At 42.7% G+C, this 25,650-nt stretch overlaps 1 protein-coding gene across 4 annotated transcripts in view; it reads left to right on the top strand.

Annotated features, from left to right (window-relative positions):
* Positions 1-25,650, top strand: part of ZFHX3 (zinc finger homeobox 3) — an 876,987-nt gene that overhangs the window by 562,333 nt on the left and 289,004 nt on the right. The gene's annotated exons all lie outside the window — the stretch shown is intronic.

Raw genomic sequence — 25,650 nt, 5'->3', positions numbered from 1 at the left:
ACCAATAAAATATTTAAAACTGCAGAGATAAACACCCAATAATGAGAACAAACAAGGATAAAAATCTCTTGCTCTCCATACCTTGGAACTTTTGATTTCCAGTCACCCTGAGATTGTCATGGATTAGTGGGGGAAGGGAGCAGACACAAACTTTCTTCTCTCACACACACATGCTCTCTCAAATACTCTCATGCACCTTTATATGCTTTCTCACATACAACACTTTTTCTCGTCCCCTCTGAAACAGACAGGCCACAGCAGCCTCCTCCTTGGACTCACGCAGCATCTCACACACACATAGTCACACATGCTGTCTCACACACGCACACACATACTCTGTTTCTCAAATCACACATACACTCATGCTCTCTCACTCAGACATGTACACTTATACTTTGTCTCATGCAAACATACATACATATGCTCTAACATGCACATGCATGCTCTGTCTCACACATGCGTACATGCTTATGCTCTCACACACTACATACATACATGCATGCACATTCATGCTCTTTGCTTGTCCCTCAAAGACATACTCATGCTGTCTCACACACAAATGTTCTTTCCTACAAAGTTCAGGGTACAGGCAGGAGCAGCCTTCATTCTTCAGTCCTGCAGAGCAGCCGACACAGTCTCCACTGGACCCATGCCCCTTCCTCCTTGAGCGCACGGCCCCAATGACACAGTTGCAGCTCCACCTTCTTGGTCCACATCGTGTGGCTGACAACTCCTCCTCAGGTTATGTGCCCCCATTGACATAGCTACAACCCCTCTTCCTTGGGTCTCTGGCCTACATCGTAGCTGCCGCCTCCTTGTGCTGTGCAGGCCCCTGCCAATACAGCCATGTTGCACCCTCCTCCTTAGTGAGAGTTAAGGCTGAGACTTGGAGCACTGATGGGGCTATCGATGCCACTAATGCAAAGCTTCATGAGAGAAGAGTGACTGGGGGCTCAGTGTTGGTCGCAATGGCTGCAACCAACCCTAACCATGTGATTTGCTGGACTGGCCCACCAGGCATGCCTGAAGCCCTGATAGGCCAGACTGTCCCTTATCCGAATGAAGAAAACAGGAAACATAAGCACTGGAAAATAAGCAAAGCATTGATAAATAAGGCAAAGAGAATTTGAAAAGAAGCTTGCCGTGGAAACAAAAAGTCATAAAAACATTTTCAGGTACACGCGACGTAGAAAGCTTGAGAGAGTCAGTTGGATCATTAGATAATCAAGCAGTAAAAGGGGCACTTAAGGATGACAAAGCCATAGCAGAGAGACTAAATGAATTCTTTGCTTTAGTCTTCATTAAGTAAGATGTAATAGAAATACCCATGCCAGAAATTATATTCAGAGGTGATGATTCAGCAGAACTGAATCAAATCTGTGTACCTAAATGATGTAATAGGGCAAATTGATAAACTAAAGAGTAGCAAATCACTTGAACCAGATGGTATATGTCTCAGAGTGCTGAAAGAACTGAAAAATGAAATTGCAGACCTGTTATTAGTAACTTGTAAACTATCATTAAAATCATCTGTGATGGTACCTGAAGACTGGAGGGTTGCCATTGTAATGACAGTTTTTAAAAAGGGACATAGGTGATCCAGGAAACTACACACCAGGGAGTCTGACATCTGTCCCAAACAAAATGGTAGAATTTATCATAAAGAACAAACTTGCTGAACATATAGATAAGTATAGTTTAATGGGACAGAGCCAACATGGATTTAGCCAAGGGAAGTCTTGCCTCACCAGTCTGCTACATTTTTTTTAAGGACGTAAAGGTGAGTCAGTTGATATAGTGTATCTGTATTTCCAGAAAGCATTTGACACAATCCCTCATGAGAGACAACTTAGGAAATTAAAAAGTCAGGGCATAGGGGGCAGTGTCCTATTGTGTATTGAGAATTGGTTAAAAAATAGAAAACAAGAGAGTAGGGCTAAATGGTAAATTTTCCCAATGTGAATAGTGGAGTGCCCCAAGAATCTGTTCTGGGACCATTGCTTTTTAATATATTTATAAACAACCTTGAAATAGTTACGAATGCAGTGATTAAAGTTGCTGATGACACCAAATTATTCAGTTGTTAAATTGCAAGAAGACCTTGCAAAACTAGAGACTGGGCATATAAATGGCAAATGAAATTTAATATGGACAAGTGCAAAGTGATGCACTTAGGGAAGAGTAACCCAAATTATAGCTACAAAATGCAAGGTTCCACATTAGGAGTCACCATTCAGGAAAAAGGACTAGGCAAAATCATTGATAAAACATTGAAATCTCATGCTCAGTGTGCAGCAGCAGCCAGGAAAGCAAATAGAATGCTAGGACTTATTAGGGAAAGAATGGAGAATAAAACAGAGAATATCATAATGCCTCTGTATTACTCCATGGTGCAACCTCATCTTGAATATTGTGTGCGGTTCTGGTCACCACATCTCAAAAAAGATATAGCAGAATTATAAAAGGTACAGAGAAGGGCAACCAAAATGACAAAGGGAATGGAACGAGTCCCCTATGAGGAAAGACTAAAAAATTTGGAACTCTTCAGCTTGGAGAACCAGACGGCTGAGGGGAGATATAATAGAGGTCTATTAAATGAGTGGAATAGAATGATTAAACAATCAGTTGTCGTCTTTTCAAAAAGTACAAAGACTAGGGGACACAATGAAGTTACTAGGTCATACACTTAAAACTAATAAGAGAAATTTTTTTTACTCAATGCATAATTGAGCTCTCAAATTCATTGCCAGAGAATGTTGTGAAAGCTATTCGTATAGCTGTGTTTAAAAAAGGTTTGGACAAGTTCTTGGAGAAAAAGTCCATAAACAATTAAGGAGCTGCAGAAATCCACTTCTTATCCCTGGGATAAGCAACATGGAATCTGTCAGCCTTTTGGGATCCAGCTAGCTACTTGTGACCTGGATTGGCCACTGTTGGAAACAGGATACTGGGCTTGATGGACCTTTGCCAGTCTTATGTTCTGTATTTCTATGAAGAGTACCTATATAAAATTTAGTATGAAAGAAGTGTGTCTTTGTATGTAGAAAAGGACAATACTTGCACTTGTATAAAGTCAATATCTATTATGTGGGATTAAACAGTGTGGAATGAGGACTGAGTGACAATAGACTTAAGTATAAGGATGCCAAAGAAATGCAAATAATGTAAGTAAGGTACAGGAGATTCCCAGCCTGGGGCAACCTGTTTGCTATATCCCTGCTTTGTTCTTTTCATTCAGTTCTTAGATATTGACTGCAATACCTCTCATGGGTTCCTAATTGAAAATTAATGTTGGATCAATACTCTGGGCAGTTTGCATATTGATTAGAAATGACTTTGAAGGCAGTAGGTTTATGCGGCTGTATGATAGATGTTTTGTATAGCTAGAAGCAGAGTCCCTGTTCTCTGAACAGGAAGCTGGGTGCAGGGGGCTGTCTTGCTGTATACACGCACTACTTACCACTTTTACACAATTACCAACATCCTTCACAAAGAGGTCAAATATCAGAAGACTTGTGCAAGTAAAATTGGCTTTTGCTTGAATTAGTCTTCCCCTATAAAAACTTTGCCTCCTTGTCCAGATAAATTTGTGTGTTCAAAATTTTAGTGTACACAGTTACCTGGACAAAAAGGGGTGGGACTGGAGGAATGATGAGGGTGGATTAAAATATTTAGATGAATAGCATCATATTGAGCGATATCTGGTTAAATTTGTGCAAACAAGTTGGTTTTCATAAATAGCTGGCTTAAAGTTATCCAGGTAAAGGTACACGCATAACTAGTCTGCATGCTGCTTTGCTGAATCTTGCGCTTAACTTCATAACACAATCTAATGTCAAACTTAGACCCGAGAAAACTCCTGGGACTCATTAGCTCTAAGATTTTTTTTTATTTGTATCCTACATGAAATGCAGGAAGCTCAAAAGTTAATCCAAAAGATGCATACCATACCCATACTACTATTGTTTGTAGTGACCCTTTAAGATTATTATATTTGACATTCTGTGATCTGCTCCCCTAGCATACTCTGCGCTTGACTGGTATGGCCCCCAGAACCGTACACAGTACATTATTCTTCCTCCTACTAATACTAGCACTAATATAGATGCACAGTGCTGTACAATTACATGTACAGTCCTTGCTCTATAGAGCTATTTAAAATAAATAGGACAAATACATATGGGATCTCACTAATGACCTATACAAGGGAAAGATTTCCTTTTTAGTTACTGATGACACCTCTACTTATACACCCAAATATACTTTTAGTTTTCCTTGCCACTATATTATGTTTGGCTATCTCAAGTTATCCTAAGTTTATATTCTTAGGTCTTTTTCCTGTTTTGACACTTGCCAGTTTTTGTCATCCTAATTGATATGGCCAAAGGATTTTTTCTTCCTACATGCATGATTTGATATTTTTTAGCATTAAAGCTAATTTTCTAAACCCTTGACCATTTTTACAATTTTTTTGAAGACTCCCTTCACTTTTTCCATCCCTCTTATTGTACCTGTCTGTTACAGATTTTGTCATTTGAAAACAAGTATATTATCCCCTTGAGTTTCTCTTTAATTTTGTTAATAGATATTTAAGAATTGATCTTGGCACTGAGCATGTAGCACTTCATTCTTCTACATCCTGCCAGACCAGTCAACACCAGCTGGGATTTGCCCTTCCTACCAGCAGATGGAGGCAGAGTGCCAGATTATTTTCTGTCAGCTTCCTATATAGGCTGGTGCAGCAAGAATGTAATCAGTCCTGCCTTCAGCAGATAGGAGCGGTGCAGCAGGAAGTCGCAGAAGTCGCTCAGGGGCAACAACCTTCGCTAAGTTTGATTTCCCCCAGGGGAGCCACGGTCGGGCAGTTTTCAGGATGACATCTTTCATCAGCACTGATCTTCCCTTCCCCGGGGCAATCAGGGGGACAGTCTCCTGAATTTGCCAGCATACAGAATTGGTGAGTAAAAAAAAAAAAAAGAGTGAAACCATTACCACAGCAGCAGGAGACTAAATTAGTTAGAGGCCTTTACCCGGGGACCCGGCCCCAGAAGCAGGTATGGAGAGGAATAGGAAATGTGGTAAGTGCAGGGTGTGGCTCGTCCCCAGCATGGCAGGCTTGTTTTGTAAAAATCCTCAATGGCTTGGAGAAGGGGGAGTATAGTGGAGGAGGCAGGCGGTCCCAGCCCCAAGGAGCAGGTCAATCTTCCGTCTGTCACATTTCCAACTGTTTTTGAATAGAGAGACATGGCAGACAGGCCACTCAGTAGCATCAGAAGTGGCAGGAGTGCAGCCAGCCCAGGATTTATCAGAGGGGGAGGAGGAATTCTCCTTAGAGTTCATCCTAGCAATGTATAAAGCTGTTGCCAGCGGAATGGAAGGTTGACATCTCAAGAGAGAACCAAGAGGGAGTGGCTAGAGCTGCCAGAAGGACTGGACCCAGGCAGACTTACAAAGAAAGGAGGAAAAAGAATCCTTACAGGAAGGCACATCAGAGGGGAGAGTGAAGGGGACCCCAAAGGCCCACAGGATGATTCTGCACTTGGGGCTTTAGTAGCTAAGATCACTCAGGTTCTGAACCTGAATGAGGATCAGCCTAAGGGGGCCCAGGTGTAAAGGAAATCCTATTTTAACAGGAATTAGGAAGCCTGCTAGGCAATTCCCAATACGTTTGGCCATTCGGGATATGATGACAGAGAAATGGGAGGTCCCTGAGTCAAGGTTGAGGCATAGGACTATGTAGAGGCTCTATGTAGTTGATCAACAAGATTAAGAATAGGATGTTGCAGCTTCCTAAGGTGGACATAGCTATCTCAGCAGTGGCAAAGATGATAACCTGTGGAAGCGGGGGCAGTCTTAAAGGACCCCCAGGATAGAAAGGTAAAGATCTTTGTAAAAAGGTCTTGTTAGCTGTGCAGGCATCAGTATTAGGGGGGGGGGGATATGTGGCCAGGGCACTTATTTTATGGCTACAGCAAGGGGTGGGGGCCACAGCCTTGTGCAACAGAGCTACACAGGGAAATATTCTGGACCCAGCTCTTATGGAATCAGCAGCAGTCTTCCTGGCAGACATGTTGTATGACCTGACTAGAATAACAGCAAAAGGAGCAGATATGGAGGTCATGGCAAGGTTAATGCTTTAGTTAAAGAACTGGCTAGCAGACTCAGCATCAAAGGCCAAGCTAAGTTAGCTCCTGTTTAAAGGGATACTTATTTGGAGAGGAGTTAGAAAATCTGGTCAAGCACCTTGCTGGTGAGGAGCCACAGAGACTGCCAGAAGAGAGATACTAATAAGGCAGTGGCCTAGGGATGGAAGGCAGTATAGACCAGGGTAGGAATCAGAATAAAAGATTTTCCAGAATGCCAGGACGAAGGCAGCCATTTCGTGGGAGCCAGCCTCCCCCCTGGAGAAGGGAATAGGGCCCTCCTTGTCAGTAAGAACTCTGTGACAGTTCACAGGGCCCCCTCCTCAGTACCTTCAATAGGAGGCAGATTACAGAGTTACTACAAGGAGTGGACCAGCATTACAGGGGGAACGGAGGGTCATCGATATTATATGAGGAGGCTATGCCCCAGAATTGAAGTTTCCTATAAGAGGTTTTTCAATCATGGTCTGACAAGGCAGGAAGGGAGAAGGCTGTGCAGGAGACCTTAGACAAATTGATCCAGTTACAAGCAATTATTACAGTTCCTCAACAGGAGAAAGGAAGAGGTGCTTATTCAAACCTACTTCTGAAAGTACCCTGAAGAAGGAGGGCACTTTCTAGCCAGCCTTAGACTTGAAAGGGGTAAACAGACTCTAGTAGTACCACATTTTCATATAGAATTGTTGGCAACAGTGAGAGTGGTGGCAAGAGAAGGCTAATTTCTGTCCCCTCTTTATCTCTGAGGCCTATCTCTACATCCCCATTAGGGAAGATTTTCAGCGCTTCGTATGGTTTGAGATAGCAGGCCAGCATTTTCAGATCAATGCACTGCCCTTTGGTCTGGCAACGGCACCAAAGACATTTACGAAGGTAATGGTGGTAGTGGCGGCCTACCTCTGCAAGGAGAGTATCAGAAGTCACCCTTATCTGGACAATTGGCTAATAAGGGCCAATTCACTGCAGGAGGTTATCAGGTCACAGAGAGGGTAACCTGAATGCTGGAAAGACTAGGCTGGGTAGTGAACAAGCCAAGTGCCAGTTGCATCTTTCTCAAGAACCTTATACCTTGGGGCACTTTTCAATAACAGGGCAGGGAAGGTTTATCTAACAAAGGAAAGGAAAGACAAGTTATAGTAGCAAGTGAAGGAGTAGCAGTCCTTCCCAAGCGTAGTCATACCTCCAGGTGCTGGGTTCAGTGGCTGCCTCAATAGAGATGATACCATGGCCAAAGGCCCACATGAGGCCACTAAAGCAGGAAAATAACCATGATGGGAGCAGATCAGGAGAAGCTTGGACTAGTGGTTATCCAGCATCAGCGTGTCCAATGGATCCAGCATGGAGCCTCTGCCATGGGCAATGCAAGCTTACAAGGATGGGGGTGGCCTAGTACCTAGGACAAGTAGTACAAGAAACCTTGTCACAGCAGGAAAGGTCATATGCAATAAACCATCTAGAGATCAGAGCAATCACAGGGCCTAAACAACTGGCCGAGGCTAGTAGGAAGACCAGTCAGGATATTGTCAGACAATTCAACAACAGAGGCATTAACAGGCAAGGAGGGACAAGGAACTGGCAATCAGAGCAAAAACTAGCTAGGAAATTATCAGAAGGACACTTTCACAATATCTCAGCAGCCCATATAGCAGGCAGACTCAGTACTCAGGCAGAATTTCTCAGCCGTCAAACATTAGACCCAGGACAATGGGAGTTGGAGGATGTCTCCCCATCATGATCAATGGTGGGTAGTGATACTTGTTGCTCCAAATTGGCCAAAGCGACCGTGATACATGGATCTAAGCTGACAATAGCAGGCTCCATCAGCCTCAGGGAAATAAGGGGCCACCTAAAGCAGGGCCCAGTAGTTATGGGGGACGAGGAAACTCGCTTACAGCTTTTGAGGAGGATAGGATAACAAGGAGGGGATATTCAGTTAAATGATTGAGATACTATTGAGGTCAAAGAAAATATCGACATGCAAGTTATACAGTAGAATTTGGAGAGTCTTTGGTGTGCTCAGAGGAGACTAACACCCCGGAGGGCAGATATATCCACAATTTTCAGTTCTTACAAGAAGGGCTTGGCCCTGAATTCACTGAGGGTCCAGGACACGGGCTGGCTGAAAGGCAGATCAAGAGCAACTCATCCAGATGTAGCCTGGGTTTTGAAGGGAGCAAAGCAGCCATGACCTTCACACAAGGTACTAACATGGGACTTAAACCTGGTGCTTAGAGTCCTAGCTGGAGCCCCATTTGAACCCCTCAAGGAGATCTCAATAAAGGATTTAACATTGAAGACTGCCCTGTTGGTAGCAGTTTGTTCAGCAAGATTGATTTTGGAGTTACAAGCCCTCTCATGCAGGGACCCCTACCTATTTTTATCTGAGGAAAAGGTAAATATTAAGAGTGCCATCATTCCTGCTCAAGGTGGTGTGAGGCTTTCACCTCAATCAATCGATTTCTCTGCCAGGATTCAGGAAATCTGAATGTGCAGGGAAGAGAAAAGATCTAAGGTTCTTGGATGTCTGCAGAGTGCTCCTCAGATATTTGGAGATAACAAATGCCTTCCAAAGATCTGACAAGCTTTTTATACTATTTGCAGGAGAAAGGAAAGGGGAAGCAGCGTCCAAGGCATCAATTGCCAGATGCATTAGGGAGGCCATACAGGTTGTGGTAAGCCTAAAGTCACACTTGAGAGCAAGGCAGCCTATGGGCAGAATGCAAGGTAATAGACCAGATATCATATACAAGGCAGCCTCTTGGGCTTCTATTCATACCTTCTCAAAGCATTATAGATTAGACCTATATGAGAAGGAGGAAACTAAGTTCATGACAGGAGTCTTCAAAGTAGCGCTAGGTATTTCCCATGTGGGATAAAGACAGGATGTAGAGGAAGGTTCAATTAGAGCTTACCTGCTAATTTTCTTTTCTCAAGTCCTGACAGACACAAATACAATGAGGAGGAAAGAAGGGAACAGGGAAATCAAGAACAGAAAGGGTGGAAGTTCTGCCAATACAGGGGGAAAGAAGACTGGGCCTCTGAAAGAGGGTTCAAGGGGGGCTCAGCCTAAGATTTTTCTTTCCTTAAAAAAAAAAAAAAAGAGAAAATATGGGGGGAAAAGTGCAGATATACAAAAAGGAAAAGATAGAGGCAAAGGTAGACCCTGGGAAAGGAAAGAAGCTTTTAGCTCAAGAAGGGAACATTGTTTTAAGTTGTGAAGGCAAGAGAGCATTGCCACACCAATAATAACTTTTAAGGTATTTGGCAAAAAAAAAAAAAAAAAAGGTAAGGAGAAAAGCCCCTGGTGAATGACCAGCTTTGGCAGAAGGCTACTGATCACATTCCTGCTGCACTAGCTTATATAGGAAGGAGACGTCAGAAAAGAATCTGGCACTCTGCCTCCATCTGCTGGTAGGAGGGGCAAATCCCACTGGTGTTGACTGGTCTGTCAAGACTTGAGGAAAGAAAATTAGCAGGAAAGTTATAGTTGAACCTTGGTCAATTTATTTTCACTGGAGTGGACTCTACTGACCCTCCACTTTTGGAGTAGTTTTGCTTAACCAGTTCCTCAATCAGTTAACAGATTCCTGGCCTACTCATATCCTGGCTAGTATGGTTAGCAGTCTTGTATGTGCAAGTGTGAGGGAGGGAGGGAGGCTGAGAGGAAATATTTCTTTACTGAGAGGTTTGTAAATGCATGGACTAGCCTATCAGATACTGTAGCAGGCAAAAACCATGACAGAATTTAAGAATATCGGGGACAGGCACAGAGGGCAATAAGAGCTGGGGGGGGGGGGGGGGGGGGGGAGATAGCATTAGAGAAATTGGGTGGCAGAGGGTTTTGATTATCCCTCTGTTAATCTAGCTAGCATGTTATGAGGACAAGAAATGGGAGATGACAGGGCTGAATTGCACAGAAAATTCAGTGCTCAGTCAGCATGGAGCAGTGGTAGTAACAGAATCCTTTGCTACAGTAGTTTTCCTATTGTACATAATTCTGCCGTTCCAACACCGAACCTCTTGTATTACTTTCTGTGTGCCTCAAGTCCTGCCCATGGTTGCCTAAAAACTCAAACACAACACCATAGCAGTTAATGTTCTGTGATTAGATACTTGTAGTTATTTATGGTGTATGCAAAATCCCTGTGCCAGGTCCCCTTCTAGTGAATAGTTCTCTTTATTCTTACTATACTTTTCAGTACGTGTAGTCCACAACTGCAGGAACACCACAGCAGCACCTCTTCCAAGTCACATGACGTGCTCACAGATATGTATGCAAGGCTGTCTCAACCAATGAAAAATAAATGTAGGCAATAAGCCTAGACTGGATATACAGTGAAGCAGGTGTTACTGCACATCTGTCTTGCCCCACAGTCACACTTGGCTGTGCTTTAAAAAGAGCTGCCAGTTCTGAGGGGAAAAAGTGAGCACTCATGGTTTCCATATACCTGTAGTGCCGTTAGTAATGCTTTTTTTTTTTTTTTTTTTTTTTTTTAAACATGTTGCATTTTTCATTCATTATGTTTATAAATTGCCTAATTCTGAAAGACTCTAGGTGGCGTAGAAGAACAAAACATCAGGAAAAATTAACAAAAGCATTAAAAAAAAAAAAATCTCTGAAACGAGACAAACCAATAACTGTCCTGATAATTCATAATAGAAAAAAGAAACCAGGTAAATCGAGTAGAAATAAATGGGGAAAAAATACACAGTAAAAATGTACTCTAGAACAGATGTGTGGAGAACTATATAATCAGATCTTAGCTTTCTAAAAGCAGGATACTCTATAAAATCTTATTTCCCTGGAAATCTAATTCCAGTCTCTACATAATGTATATCAGAAGGAGAGAACATGTAATAAAGCCTCCTGAGAGGAAAACAAACTCTAGCTGGAATCTATTATTCAAGCAGCTAATGTAAGTATTTAGGTTCTGATTTAAAGAAGCCCTTAATCAGTTTGTCTGTCTTCCTAGTTACAGGTGTGTCTTGTGAAATGGTTTTCATATGCATGATGCCTGGATTATGGTGTGCAGAGCATTTAACGTGGTTCTGACTTCCCCCGCTGAAGACTTCTTTTGCATGCTGCTAGTTTTGTCTTGAGGTGCAGTGAAAGGTGTAAACTACTCATCTTCTTTGTGCATCATCTTCACACCTAGCTGAGGACATGTGGTCCTCTGTCACTTTTGCAATATTGGCTGAGTATTAGGGCACAAAGTGCTCTGGTAGACCTTGAACGGGGGTCTACCCAGTCAGAGGCTAGCGCTTTGCAGGCAATGTCACAGAGTTGTTTAAACAGAATCAGGTTCAGAATAGTCTGGTACATAGTCCCACCCTGAGGATCCAGATTGGTAATAACACCACAGTATTCTGGCAACTTGAGGGCTAGGGTTGAAATGAGTTGAGCCATTGGACCTAGAGAGCCCCATGAGTACTCATAGCTTTGTATCTGTACTTTTTCCTCTAAGTAGAAGAGTATTATGACATTTTCCTAACTGTGTCAAGTACATAGAAGATTGACCCAGACTAGATCTTGGACTATCTGTGTATTATTCCTTTCCTCTTCATCCAGCCAGATCAGTCCAGACACTGCTCCCCAACATGCAGATGGAGAAAAGCTTGTTGACATCACCTCTCATAGGGTCCGTGCTGTGCTTAGACTGCCAGTCTCCAGGAGATTATAGGCAAGCCTCTCGTGCTGTCTGAGTCCGGCTTAGGCCAAATGAAGGATATATGGAATTAGTGTGCCTAGGGCATGATAGTCCATTGATTCTACCTACTGGGGTAACATTTCTTGAGTCCTTTCCCCTAGCTGAGCCACTTCTGACATTGACAGTCTGTGACATACGCCCTCATATGAACAGTCCCTTGGGTGATAATGTTACCTTCCCTCGCTGGAGCGTTGCCTAGTGGCCCAGGGACTTCTTAAGGCATGGGTTAGTTTTCCCTTCTGTTCTTCCCCCTTCTCAATTAGCTTAGCTCTCCCCTACCCCCCCCCCCCCCCCCCTCCTCCTGTTCCCTTCAGTCTGCTTGCTTCATATCTGGCTTATAAAGTTTGGGTGAAAAAAAGGAAAGGGGAAAAAGTTGCTACGTGGCTAATGGCTGCTGCTGGGAGTCATGTCCAGCTCAGCAGCAGGCTAAGTAAGGTGCTTTTTCATTGTGGGTTATTTGGATGGGAGCTGAGCACTTAATTGTCTCAGGTGGAGCGAAGGAAGAAAAGTCCACTCTGTGTGATGCATGTGCAAAGCATTGGACCATTTTGGGGAAACTGTGGTGCAAGAGCTGCATGTAGGATAAAGGGAGAGAGCATCAAAGGGCCACGATGACTGTGGGGGAAATCCCATTCCTGCTGGCAGGCTTGCTGTCATGGCAGGAACACTGACCATTTTGAAGCCATGGGAGAGAGGCCTGGGAGAACCAGGTCCTCCTATGCTATTTCCTGTGGGGTTGGATGCAGGCATAGTGTCCTCCAGGGTTGCAGCAGCAGTCGCACAGGGAGTGACTAGAAGTAGCCTTTGGGTGAAAAATGGGTGTGGCTTAACCAGATCAATATTATCAGCAGAATTTTAAAGTGTTTGAACCAAGTCTTTTGCATGGGGCAGAGCTCAGTTCCTGGGGGATCCTCCTCCTTTTCTGTTTTTAAGGCACAGGGGCAATCTGTTGCTGTCCGAAGAGGACCAGGATGGGGAGAAGATGATTTGAAGGAGATGTCCCTCTTCTTAACTTGAGGTCTATGGATAGTGATAAGTAGGTATAAGAGGAAGAATACTCCCCTATAGAAGAGTGAGACCTCCATGATTTGGCTTTTTCATAAGGAAGTGCTCCCTTCCTTAATTTCACAATCGTTAAAAGTTTTGCATATTGTGGAGGAAAAGTGTGAGGAAGACCCTGCTATGGTGGGTTTATGGAAGCTTTCCTCTGCATTGGTCAATCAGAGAATTGATTTCAGTGGAGTGGAAATCTCCAGAGGCCTGTTTCAAAGGAGGAAAAGCCTTGGGTAGGCTTATCCGACGAACCCTCAGGAATGGGAAAAGCTTAGATCTGAGGTTGACTCACTCATTTGTGCTGTCATGAGAAGGATGACTATCCTGGTGAAAGGTGCTGCTTCCCTCAAGGATGTGCAAGACAGGAAGATTAGGTGAGTGCTTAAGCAGGCATTTGAGGCAGCTGGTTTGGCTGTTCAGACTGCGGTTTGCTGTGGCATCTTTGCAAACGCTGGTCTGCGTTTATTGTAGTGTATCCAAGAAAGTTCCTTCGAAGGTAGTGGCTCGGTCTTGATTAAAGTGGCCCAGATGGAGCCATTTTTGCCATTTTAGCCCTAACCAAAGGATAGCTTGGACCTCCCAAAAATGGTTTTTCAACCCTGCAGAGATTGTAAGCTGCTGCGGCCAAGGTGAAGAAATATAAAATTACATCAAACCCTGTAAACTCTACTGTGAATGACAAATGTTCTGCAAGAACCAGCAACCAGCACTCAGTGTTAACAAGTTGGGAAAACGGGCTGTATTATTTAGCTTGCCCAGAGAACAGCACTACTTAGCCAGCAGAGGAGGAAACCAAAGGAATGCTGGGAGACCATTTAAGGAAGAAGAGGCACAATTTGGCTGGCTCAGTCTGTGAGAGGGGCAGGGATGGCCAGGAGTTGGAGCCAGGAAGAAAGGAGTGTATTGGGCAGATCTACAATCAGTTCTTCTCCTGACGAGCTAATTATCAAGAAGGAGAGACAGAAGTCTGCACTCTGAGGAAATAGACAAACAGCTGTTCTTGCTTCATAGCCAAGCTACATGTAAAATCCCAATAAGAAGCCAGAGGATCCATGAACTGAGAGACTTCCTTTCCAGAGAGATCCAGACCCAGGAGCACATGGCTGGATCACCCTCCTAAGAGACTTAGTTAAGTAATCTACTTGCCACAGGGCTGGGAAAGAGAAGCTGATGTACTGTGTTTTTTCTGTAAGAGACTGAAACCAGATCTGCTTTCTGTTTAGTATGAAGGAAACCATTTGGGGAAGCTCCCAGGAGAGAGAGACTTTCCACACACTGCAATGCTCATCTATTTGGTTAGTCTATCTAGCTCTACTATCAAGAGGGACTTCTTAATTTTCTTGTTTGTTTTTTCCACATGATTTTGTTCGGGACAGAGTGCATCCTTTACAAACTGTTGCCATTAGGTTGAATCTTTTGCGCCCTTCCCCCCCCCCCCCCCCACACACACACACACACACTCACACCTTTTCTTTTTTTTTTATACTTGGGGGCAAAAAATTTTGGAAGCTATGATTTTACTGCTTTTCCCTACAACCTTTCTATTAGTGTTCCTTATTTGTTTTTACTATCCATTAGGGATGTGCAGAGCAAAAGTTTATGTTCATAAGTCCATAAGTCGAAAGGGGGTCCCATTTGCGGTCAATATGGACATATGGAGAATTCCATAAGTTGAGTCTATGTCCATGCGTGCAAATAAAAATTTAAACCCCTCACCCTCCTTAATCCCCCCCCCCCCCCAAGACTTACCAAAACTCCCTGGTGGTACAGCAGGGAGTCAGGACGCCATTTCTGAATTCCTTTGCGAGGAGCACGTCAGAGGTCTGCTTCACGTCGGAGTGACGCGGCGTCACGTGATTCCCCGCACGATCGCTCCGGGGGACCCTCGTTGCACCCAAAAGGAACTTTTGGCCAGCTTGGGGGGGCCTCCTGACCCCCCCAAGCTGGCCAAAAGTTTCTTTTGGCCAGCTTGGGGGGATTAAGGAGGGTGAGGGGTTTAAATTTTTATTTAGGATCAACAATCGCGATTTCCAACTTATTCAACATAGCTATGTTGAATAAGTTGGAAATCCGATCGTTTTCGCCTCATCACTTTTTTAAGTTAAAAAAAAAAAAAAAGTTGCGTTTTACATTTAAGTTCAAAACGAATGCACACCTCTACTATCCATATGAATATGTTGGTTGCCCTGGCTAACAGGCAACCAGAGTTATTTTTGCATTGATGGATTTCAAATAAGAAAACAAGTTTATACTTCACTACCATACTTTTCCCATTTAATGTTCTCATTGGATTTACTGTCTACTTATATAATACTAGTAAGAGGGTTAATCACTGTTTAATTCTAGTGTGGTGATTTTATCTGGTTTGTGGTACCACAAGTGAGAGGTGGTTTGGGAAGGGCACAGAATTGTGGTATCGAGGTGACTGGGACCTCTTATATCCCACTCAGACTATGAACCCGAAGAAAAATCATATTAGTAAATAGAATTTATCATGTGGTACTCCTCACTCCAAGCATAGGGGGTAATTCATAGTCTGGACTAAGGTAGGCCATATATAACATAAGCTCAAAGGGGTTTCTAGGTCCACGATGGCAGGAGTCTGTTTTGTGTTACGAAGCAAAGGTGACCAAGTAGATCTTTTGTTGGCCAGTGATCTAGGCCTTTTGTGCAAACAAAGATGGAGGTTCTGATAGTGCTGCAGGATCCTGGAATTCCCAATGAAGGTGCATGGACTCAGTCTTCAGAACCCATAGATGGGCCGCTGTTGGCCTTTAATCAGAAATGGGTCCAAATAGCATCAGATTCTGGAAGTGGTAAAGGACATCTACTCTCTGGATCTTTTTTGCCCTGTTTCATATGCTTTTCTGGTATCCAGTTCTTGCACCATCTAAAAAGGGGTGATGGTTTGAGAAAGTCTTAAATGCCTTTTGAGATTAGGAGTGGTTGTCCCAGTCTCAGCATCTCAGAGAGGACAAGGAAAGTATTGAATTTATTTTATAGTGCCAAAAAAGGAAGAGAGTCTTCATCCTATTCTATTTCTCAAACAGGTCAACAAAGCTCTTCGAATGACTCATTTCAAAATGGAAACCTTGAGGTTTGAATGGTAGTGGTACAACAAGGAGAATTCTTGACATCAGTTATAACTCCAGTTAACAGTTATGAAAAAGTCCCTCCCCCGCCCCCAATACTATTTATTATAATGTTCTTCTTATGTTATTTTTAATAAGTTGTTACGTCTGTAAACCGTTGTGAAGGCTTGCTCCAAACAACGGTATATAAAAAAACGATAAATAAATAAATGATCTGATAAGGGAAGATCATCAGAATAATCTTTATTTTGCAGTGTTAGGAAGTCATTTTCAATTTCAAGTCCTGCTGTTTGACCTGGCCAAGGCTCCATGAACCATCTGGAATCTTCCAGGTTCAGAATTGAAGAACGTTATAATAAATAGTATGGGGGGAGGGACTTTTTCATAACTGTAAACTGGAGTTATAACTGATGTAAAAAAAAAAAATTCATAAATTTCAATTTAATCCGAAAGTTTTATTTTCTTATGTTTCTAATCTCATCAAACCAACAAGTATCTCACCATCACTAGAAGATCTACAAGACAAAACCAATAAATTTGCGAACTATTTTGCTGAAAAGATTTCACTCATTTTAGGCAAATTAGCTACGAAAACTAAACAGGTTATTTCACTTCCGTTGAATCCATCTAGTAGTTGGTCCAATTTTGAATTAGTATCTTCTATTGAAATAGTTAATCTTCTTAAGGGTATAAATCCAGCAGCGCATCCCCAAGATCTTTTAACCATTAAGTCTCTACAATCAGTACCCGACATCGTAGCTCGGTCGTTAGCAGATATTATAAACATTTCCTTAGAAGGAGGATGTTTTCTCGATTCGCTCAAATGTTCTGTGGTTAAGCCCTTAATTAAAAAACCAAATCTTGATCCAGAAAATTTAGCCAACTATCGCCCCATTTCGGCAATACCTTTTCTTGCGAAACTTTTAGAAAAAATTGTAAATAAACAACTGGTGGAATATGCTGAAAACCACCATTTATTTTTTCCATCTCAATTTGGATTTCGGAAATCACATAGTACAGAAACCTTACTTACTTCTCTCTCAGATACTATTCTGAGAGGGTTAGATCATGGAAATTCGTATCTCAATTTTATTAGATATCTCGGCGGCCTTCGACACTATAAACCACGAGTCCATGTTCTATAGACTTAAAGAAATTGGTCATAGAGACACCACTCTTGCCTGGTTCGCGTCTTATTTAACAGAGAGATCATTCAAAGTTCAAATAAATACAGTAGAATCCAAAGTGATGAGATTGACAACGGGAGTGCCACAGGGTTCATCCCTTTCTCCCACGTTGTTTAATATTTATATGGCACCATTATGTAGACTATCAGGGCTAGGACTGGTTCATTATATATTTGCGGATGATGTCCAGATACTTCTCCCAATCAAAGATTCATTAAATACTACTCTGAAATTATGGGATATTTATTATAGTTCCATTAATCAACTTCTCACCCAGATGTCACTTTCCCTCAATAACACAAAAACGGAGATTTTATGTATTTATAACAAGGTTACCAATAAAATTACACTCGAAATTAACTCTAAGCCGCCCTCTTTAAACATTAAACATGAAGTTAGGAGTCTTGGCGCCATACTAGATAGCGAATTTCATCTAAAGGCATTTGTAAAGACTATAATAAAAGATGGTTTTTATAAACTTCGGATTTTAAGGACATTAAAGTCTTTGTTGCATTACAATGATTTTCGAACTGTGCTTCAAGCATTACTACTAACAAAACTGGATTACTGTAATGCCCTCTTCTTGGGCCTACCATTGGCAACTATTCGTCCGCTACAACTCTTGCAAAATGCGGCCACGCGTCTACTAACTCCAAAATATTTGATCACATTACTCCAGTTTTGATTAACCTTATTGGTTTCCTATTAACTATCGAATTAAATATAAATGTCTTATGCTTATCCATAGATCTATCTATGGCAATAATAATGAATGGTTGAATGCAACGCTTCATATTCATACACCCTCATGCAATTTAAGGTCTTTAGGCAAGGCATTTCTCTCCATCCCTGTTGCGATCCCGGTCACTGCCTCAGTGACCGGGCTTTTACCTGCTCCTAAAGCGCAGCAGTCCCTCGGGTCCCGGGCCTCTCAAACCCGCAAGAATCAACGTTGTTTTAGCCGGCAGGATCGATGCAAGGACACGCCCCCTGATGACATCAGAGGCTGGTAGGAGGGACACGCCCCCTGATGACATCAGAGGCTGGTAGGAGTTTTAAAACAAGTTCCAGGAACTGTACGTTGCCTTGCAACAAGAATCTTTGACTGAATAGCTTGTTGCCGTTTGTCGTCTGGTTTCTGACCTTTGCTGTCTGTCATCAGATTTCTGCCTGCCTGCCTGCTTGGTTCTGATTACTGCCTGATATCTGGGTCTTGAGTTCCTGCTAGTCATTTTGATTCTTCATCTGTCTGATTGCTATCTGTTCCCACTCCGGTCCGTGACTCCATCTTCAGCCTGCTTGCCTCCTGTCCTGACTCCGGTTCGTATTCCTGACTGGGTTCTTGTTTTTTTTTTGCCTAAGTCCCAGCGGCCCGGGTCCCTACGGGCTCCTCCTGGGGGGACCTCGGGCTTCCAGGGTGAAGACTCCTAAGTCCTGGCGATCCGGGCTCCCACAGCTCCTCTGGAGGGGTCGCAGGATTCCAGGTGAAGCCCATCCACCCAGTGTGATTCTGCCTCCCGGCCGTTTCTCCGAGTCGGTCGGCCTAAGGATCCACTTCTGGATTTGGACAGTCATAACAATCCCTTCTATTAAATCAGCACATCTTAATGCAGTTAGAGAGAGGGCCCTTTCTATAGCTGGCCCAAAATTGTGGAATTCTCTTCCACTTGAGTTACGTTTAGAGGAGAATATCCAGTCTTTTAAGAAACAACTAAAAACATGGTTGTGTACACAGGCTTTTAACACTACAGTATGATTTTGAATGACTCCCCCTGTGAAATTAGAATATATTAAGAAGATATTTTTTATTAACCCTATTTTGCTAGTTTGATTTTGAAAGAATTGTATGTATTTTATTATTTTTAACTGATTATAGTATTTTGTTATATTATTCATAGGGTTATTTTATTTTATGATATTTTATTTGAATTTAGGACAAGTCGTTAAAGACTGCCCATTGTCTTATTGTAAACCGACATGAAGTGTATACAATATGTTTCGGTATATAAAAATGCCTAAAATAAAATAAATGTCAAGAATTGTGGTAGCTGAAGCTCTTCATTGAAAGGGAATTTTTGATTTATCCTTATGGATCTTTCAGCCGCCTTTGACACGGTGGATCACCAAATACTTCTCGAAAGATTACAGGACATAGGACTAACTAATACTACTTTGAAATGGTTCACTTCTTTTTTAGATAATGGAAATTTTAAAGTGAAAATGAACGATAGCGTCTCTGAGAAGGTTAAATTAGCAACAGGAGTGCCAGAGGGTTCTGCGCTGTCGGCCACTCTTCTTAATATTTATTTGCTTCCACTATGTCACCTTCTAACCGGTCTTAATTTAAATTTATTTCATTTATGCAGACGATTAGAAGTGGTTGACAATCAGCCAAAGTCTGAATTTCAATCCAAAAGACAGGATCTAATTTTTCTGGTTTGTAATCATCAGATTCCAAAACACGATTATGAGAGATGGGAAACAGATGTGAAAAGGGAAGGTCAATGGATTAGAAGATGTTCAGATTTAGGGGGGGCGGAAGGGGGAAAAAAGGTGGTTGATCAGTTGGGAGGGAGAACAGTCCTGTGAGGGACAGTGTAATGTCTACCTTTTTTCCATGCAATAGCAGCTTTGCCAATAGCCATTTTACTCAATAAATACACCTATAATTTTATCATCTGTTAAACTTTATGTGGACTAACATGGCTGTCACACTACTTTACTTTATCCATGGTTTGTCCAGTAAGAAACAATGCAATACAGAAAATGTGTATAAATTATCCTTTAAAGCAGTAGATCTAGCAAAATATTTTCAAGATGATGCAATTAAAATTAAATTTATAGGTATGGGGGGAAGGGCAGTGCTGAATGCAGGGTTCGATTTCTAGAGGCAGTTCCTGCTGTTGGCCAGGAGCTGCTGACAGTCTCAGGGAGTGGTGCTATTACCAGAGAGGAATGTGTGGCTTGTGGTTTGGTCATTTTCCTTCCTACACTGCTGCTTTGCTTTGTAAATCTCCCCTCTCTGAGCTGACATGTTCTCTGCTTGCTGAAAGCTGGGAGAAAGTCCCCCCTACTGCTACCTGTGTAATGTTCTTGAAAGAAACATCCCAGTGGTCCCGATCAGGATCTATTTGTGCTTTCCTTTAACTGACTAGATGAGTCCCATGAGCGCTTATTTTATTTTCAGGGACCTGATCTGGAACTCGCTTCCCTGCTCTATTAAAGAGACCGCCTGTCTTAAGTTTAGAAAGCTGGTAAAGGGGTTCTTTTTTCAACAAGCTTTTAATTAAGGTGTGCTAATTTCATTGGGGCTTTGACTAACTGATGCCTAGGCTAATATCATCCAAAATGGCAAAATTATTGTATGGCAGGTTTTTATTTGAATTGTTTTACTCTCATATATTATAATCATTTGGTCTTAATTTGTTAATCATTTTATTTTACTTTTTTTATGTTAGTTTTAATATTGGCAGTATTATAATCATTTAGGCTAGGAAGTGCTCATTATGAGTTTGTTCATGTTGTGTGATTTGTTATGATAAGTGAAATTTTGTTTTTGATACTTTAACTTATGTTGTGGTTTTAAGATTGTATTCATTGTAAACTGCTAAGAAACTTTGATTAGCAGTATATAAATGTTGAAATAAATAACTGGTGTATGGAGATCCCAAAACTGTTCCTTACTAATAGACCTCGGTCTCAGCAGACCCTGAGCATGAAGTCCGAGAGCGTAGGAGTAGTGAAGGGGGCCAACACTCCCAAGTGAGGGAGGTGTCTTGTGATTAACAAAACTCTGCTACTGGTTTCAGCATTGAAGGGCTCCCTAGTTGGACTTGGAGGCCTTGTTAAATCCAGACGTTAGGAAATTGCCTTCTCTGCCTGGGTGTGTGAAATGAATCCTTGGGCTCACTGAGCACTGTAGGAACTGCTCAAGCTGACATGTTTACTGCAGGGAGGGGGGGGGGCTCACTTACTCCTACCACTGCTCTGCTGATCCTAGCCATGAGTGGCGTGCTGCACCGGGGTTTGCATTTGTCAGCAGCTTCGTTGAAGGTCTCTATCCTAGAGGCAGTTGTGGGGAACAGAGGAAATTGGGAGAGGACTATCACCTTACAGAAAATACAACCAGTCTTCCCATATCTGCTGTTGGGCAGGAGTGGAAGAATTCCTTTTTAAAACCAGAAGTTATAAATAACTTTTCACTTTTGAATTCGTATGATATGGGCTGTATTGCTATTCTAGAAGAATATTTAAACACATTGAATGCTTAGTTATTTGTATTTATCGTGGGATAGATATTTTAACAGGCAACCGGGGGCACATAGAAAGAAATAGACAGACCCTTCTTGCACAACCTTTCCAATGTCTCTTGAAACTCCTTTCATCCTGCCGAATAGCTTTAGTTCCAGGCTCCTGAATGTGAGGACAAACAATAGTTCTTATACCCTGCTCCTTTGCATTTCAAGCCCCCTTTTCTCGTCCTCTGTACTTGCCAAGCTTTGCACTGTCTCTGCATCCAAATAGCACCCAGGAGAAGAATGGTGACTTCTAACGTCTTTACTGACAGTTGATTAGATGATAGGTGCTCTTTACAATTAAAATCTTTGTAGTTTCAAGTAAATAAATAAAATAGCAAGAAGATATAAATTTGTGACTCCAATTCTTCATCAAAATCTGTTCTCATTGTTTTGAGAGAGGATAGCCCCTACCTCAAGGGTGCCTTGATACCATGCTGCTTCTTTTCCAAGACATTTTTATCCAACATTTCTCCTGCATGGGCTACCTACTCGTATTTCTGTGACCAAGGAGTACAGTTCATCACCCATTTCTGGAGAAGTTTTTGCAAAACGTTTGGGATCTTCTTGGATTTTACCTCCGCTTATTATCCACAAAACAATGGCCAGAGAGAATCAACCAGGTCCTTAAAGGGTTCCTCCATTGCTAAGTTAACGAGTGTCAGGATGACTGGGTTTCACTCCTCCCCTGGGCAGAAGTCTGCCACAATAATGTCGAGAGTTGATCTTATCGTCATCTTTTCAGATGACTTCCCATGCCAGTGTCAGTCCCCTTCCCAACAGCCAAAACTAGGGGCCAGGACCTCAAAATCTTATGGCAGAGGACACAGCAGCTTCTCACCATGCCTGCCAACAGGTTCAAGAAGCAAGCGGACAAGACACTCCAGCTGGCACCACAATTCAAGCCCAGGGAATTGGTTTGGCTAAGTAGCCAAAATCTGTGCCTCAAGATGCTCTCCACCAAATTTGCCCCATGGTTCATGGGGGCCATTCTCCATTGCCTACAGGTTGAAACTCCTATCCTCACTCAAGATACATAGTGTTCCATGTCTCTCTCCTCAAGCCAGTACACTTGTCTTGGCCCTCATGGCCCCCTCTTAAACCTATGAAAGTAACTTTGGAAGAAGATGCTGTGTATAAGGTCCAGGAAATCCTAGACTCCAGAAGAGTGGAGAATATGCTAACATACTTAATCTCTTGGAAGGGCTTTGGCCCAGAGAAGAACTCATGGGAGCCCGTTTCCCACCTCCAGGCCCTGATGTTAAAAGTTCCATCAGCAATTTCCTCAGAAACCAAAGCCTAAGTGGTGGGTACTGTAATGTTTGGCTGATGACAGGGCAGCCCTGTGACCAGCTACACTCATCCTGGATGCTGCTGACCAGCTCCAATGTCGCCTGACTTGCGGTGTGGCAGGAATGCCACCGCTGCATCAGGCTGACTCCTAAGATGAGCATGTGCTCCTGTACGGCTCTTAAAGATGTGTGGCAGGATCCAGGACTTTGCTCACGCTAATGATGTCAGACCCCACTGGACCCAACTGGAGCCCTGTATCATTGCCTCAGCAACAGGTCCTCCTGCCTATCAGAGTGTGTTGCTTCTTCCCATGCTTGTGATGTGCCTTGACTGGTTGTGCCCTTGCCTTGCCCTCCATACCTTGTCCTTTTCCCACCTTGCCCTGTTTCTCATTGCCTTGTCTTATCTGTTCTGTCCTGTCTTGTTGTTCGGTGCCTCATCTGTCTGTCCTGCCTGTCTTGGCCTGGGTTCCCGGTTTTGACCCCTGCTTGGATCCTGACTACTCTCTGCTCACTGCCTGCTGTGACCCATGGCCTGGAACCGTATATTCTCCCAGGACAAGCAGGATGGTAGTCCTCACATATGGATGACGTCACTGAACAGAGCCCTATCATGGAAAACTTGTCTGTCAGAGTTTCTAGAACTTTTGACTGGCACACTGAGCATGCCCAGCATGCTATGATCCCTGTGTCCACAGGGGTCTCCCTTCAGTCTCTTTTTTTCCATGCTGCAGTTTGCCTCGTGTATAGGAGCTTTGTGAGATTTTTCTCACAACTTTTCCTCATGGAACAATTGAAGTTTTACTTCATAAATAATTTCCCTACACGAGTCTCCCTTCGTGTACATTTCATCAATGCTCGGTGAGTACTATGCCCTGTTTTCCGGTCGGTTCCTGTTACCTCACTATTGGTTCCCCCGGGTTACCAACCGGATGGCAGCCCTCTTTTCTCCCTATGTCTATCACCCTCGGACCGCCCCACGATGCCCATGAATGTTCTTGCTAATCTTCCACCGGGTCCATTGGGGCTAGAGGGATTGGGATGTCCACAGTTCTGTTGCCGCCAGGGCCGCCGTCGATGCCTTCGTTGATGCCCCCATCGATGCCTCCATCAATGCTATCAAAGCCTTCTCCATCAGGAGTCTCCAGCAAACAGATTCATAAGATTGCTATTCCACAGTCTAAACCCTAACAGATTGTTTACTACTCCCTCTACAGGAGCTGAGCATATCAGATTGCTAACTCCTCCTTCCACAGGAGCAGATTCATTACAGATTGCTAACTCCTCCCTTCCTCATGAGTCGAAGCATAACACCTAGTGGGTTCGCCTACTAAACACTGTCAACCACAGTGTGCACATATGGGCAGCTTATAAAATTGGGCAGACATACATGCATATCTTCCAATTTCAGCATGCAACCAGCTTTGAAAATTCACCTTTTTGTGTGCAGCAAAAATATATTTATTTATTTATTTAGAGTTTTTATATACCGGCAATCATGAAAACATATCTTGCTGGTTTACATAGAACGGGAGTGCATTAAATACATAAACTAGAACTGTGGTGACCGAAGGTACAGTTACATTTAACAGGGGTAGCCGAACTTGGAGAAGGAAGAAGAGAGGAAAGAATAGAAATGTTTAAACAATGTTGTATACAAATTAAATGTTATATACACAAGGCATGGTGTTTTCGGAGTCATTGGGTTGTGTCATTGGGTTGTGTCCGGAAAAGCTTGCTTGAATAACCAAGTCTTAAGTTTTTTCCTAAAAGTTAGGAGGCAGGGCTCCTGTCTAAGATCTGTAGGAATGGAGTTCCACAGAAGAGGGCCAGCTGTGGAGGTGGCACGATCTCTTAGGGTAATGTGTCTGGTCGTTTTCGCTGGGGGAACTTGGAGGGAGCCTCTGTAAACATCTCTGGTAGGTCTAGTTGAATTATATACTTGGAGGGGGATTTGAAGATCGAGGGTGGTGAGTTGATGTATAGTTTTGTAGGTGACAGTTATGGCTTTGTACATGATGCGGAAGTATACGGGTAACCAATGAAGCTCTTTCAGGATGGGGGATATGTGGTCTCTTTTCCTTGCGCCTGTCAGTATTCGGGCTGCTGAATTTTGAACCATCTGTAGTGGTTTGGAGTAGGATGAAGGTAGACCTAGCAATAGGGAATTGCAATAGTCTAATTTCGAAAAAATGACTGCTTGGATGATAGTTCTGAAGTCTTGAGCATGGAAAAGAGGTCTTATCCTTTTCAGGACCTGGAGTTTATAGAAGCGATATAGGGCGACGGCGGTATTGGAAGGCAGTTGAATTAAAAGATTGTTGATTTTATTTTGGAAAAACTGAGCGAGTTCTTCAGCTTTGGATTGTGCCATGTCGCCGGGGATTTCTCGCGGTATGGTTTGAGTGAGGCTGGAGACATAAGCGAAGAGGGCTTTAGCATCAAAGACAAGGTTGTGAATCTTAGATGCAAAATAATCTTTTTTTTATATAATTTTTTTTTATATAACTGCAAAATCTTAAGAAATCCCTTTTTAACTCCATTAGCATAAGCTGATCTGCAGCACCAGTACCCAAAGCACTCAGAATCATAACGTAACCATCAGAAACTGGGAACATACTGGGCCCTGGCTCTACAGATCACTTTTTATGAATGATCTTACATGGGAAGCCAGCAGGCGTTTCAAAAAATATTCTGCAGTTATTTCTTCTTCATGGATTTGCCACGCACAAATTTTCTTGATTTTTACTAAGTGTATTTGAGCACATTTGTGGACTGATTCTAAAATATCGTATGAGTTTAGACCTATTACTGATGTCCACTAAATCTGCTTTCTACATTTTGGTTGGTTTTTATTTCTATATTTTGGCTTCTCTTTAACTT

This window comes from Rhinatrema bivittatum, chromosome 7, assembly GCF_901001135.1.
Source record: "Rhinatrema bivittatum chromosome 7, aRhiBiv1.1, whole genome shotgun sequence".
NCBI classification, from domain to species: Eukaryota; Metazoa; Chordata; class Amphibia; order Gymnophiona; family Rhinatrematidae; genus Rhinatrema; species Rhinatrema bivittatum.
Note: the sequence above shows the minus strand (reverse complement) of the source record. Positions and strands in the feature narration are given on the sequence as shown.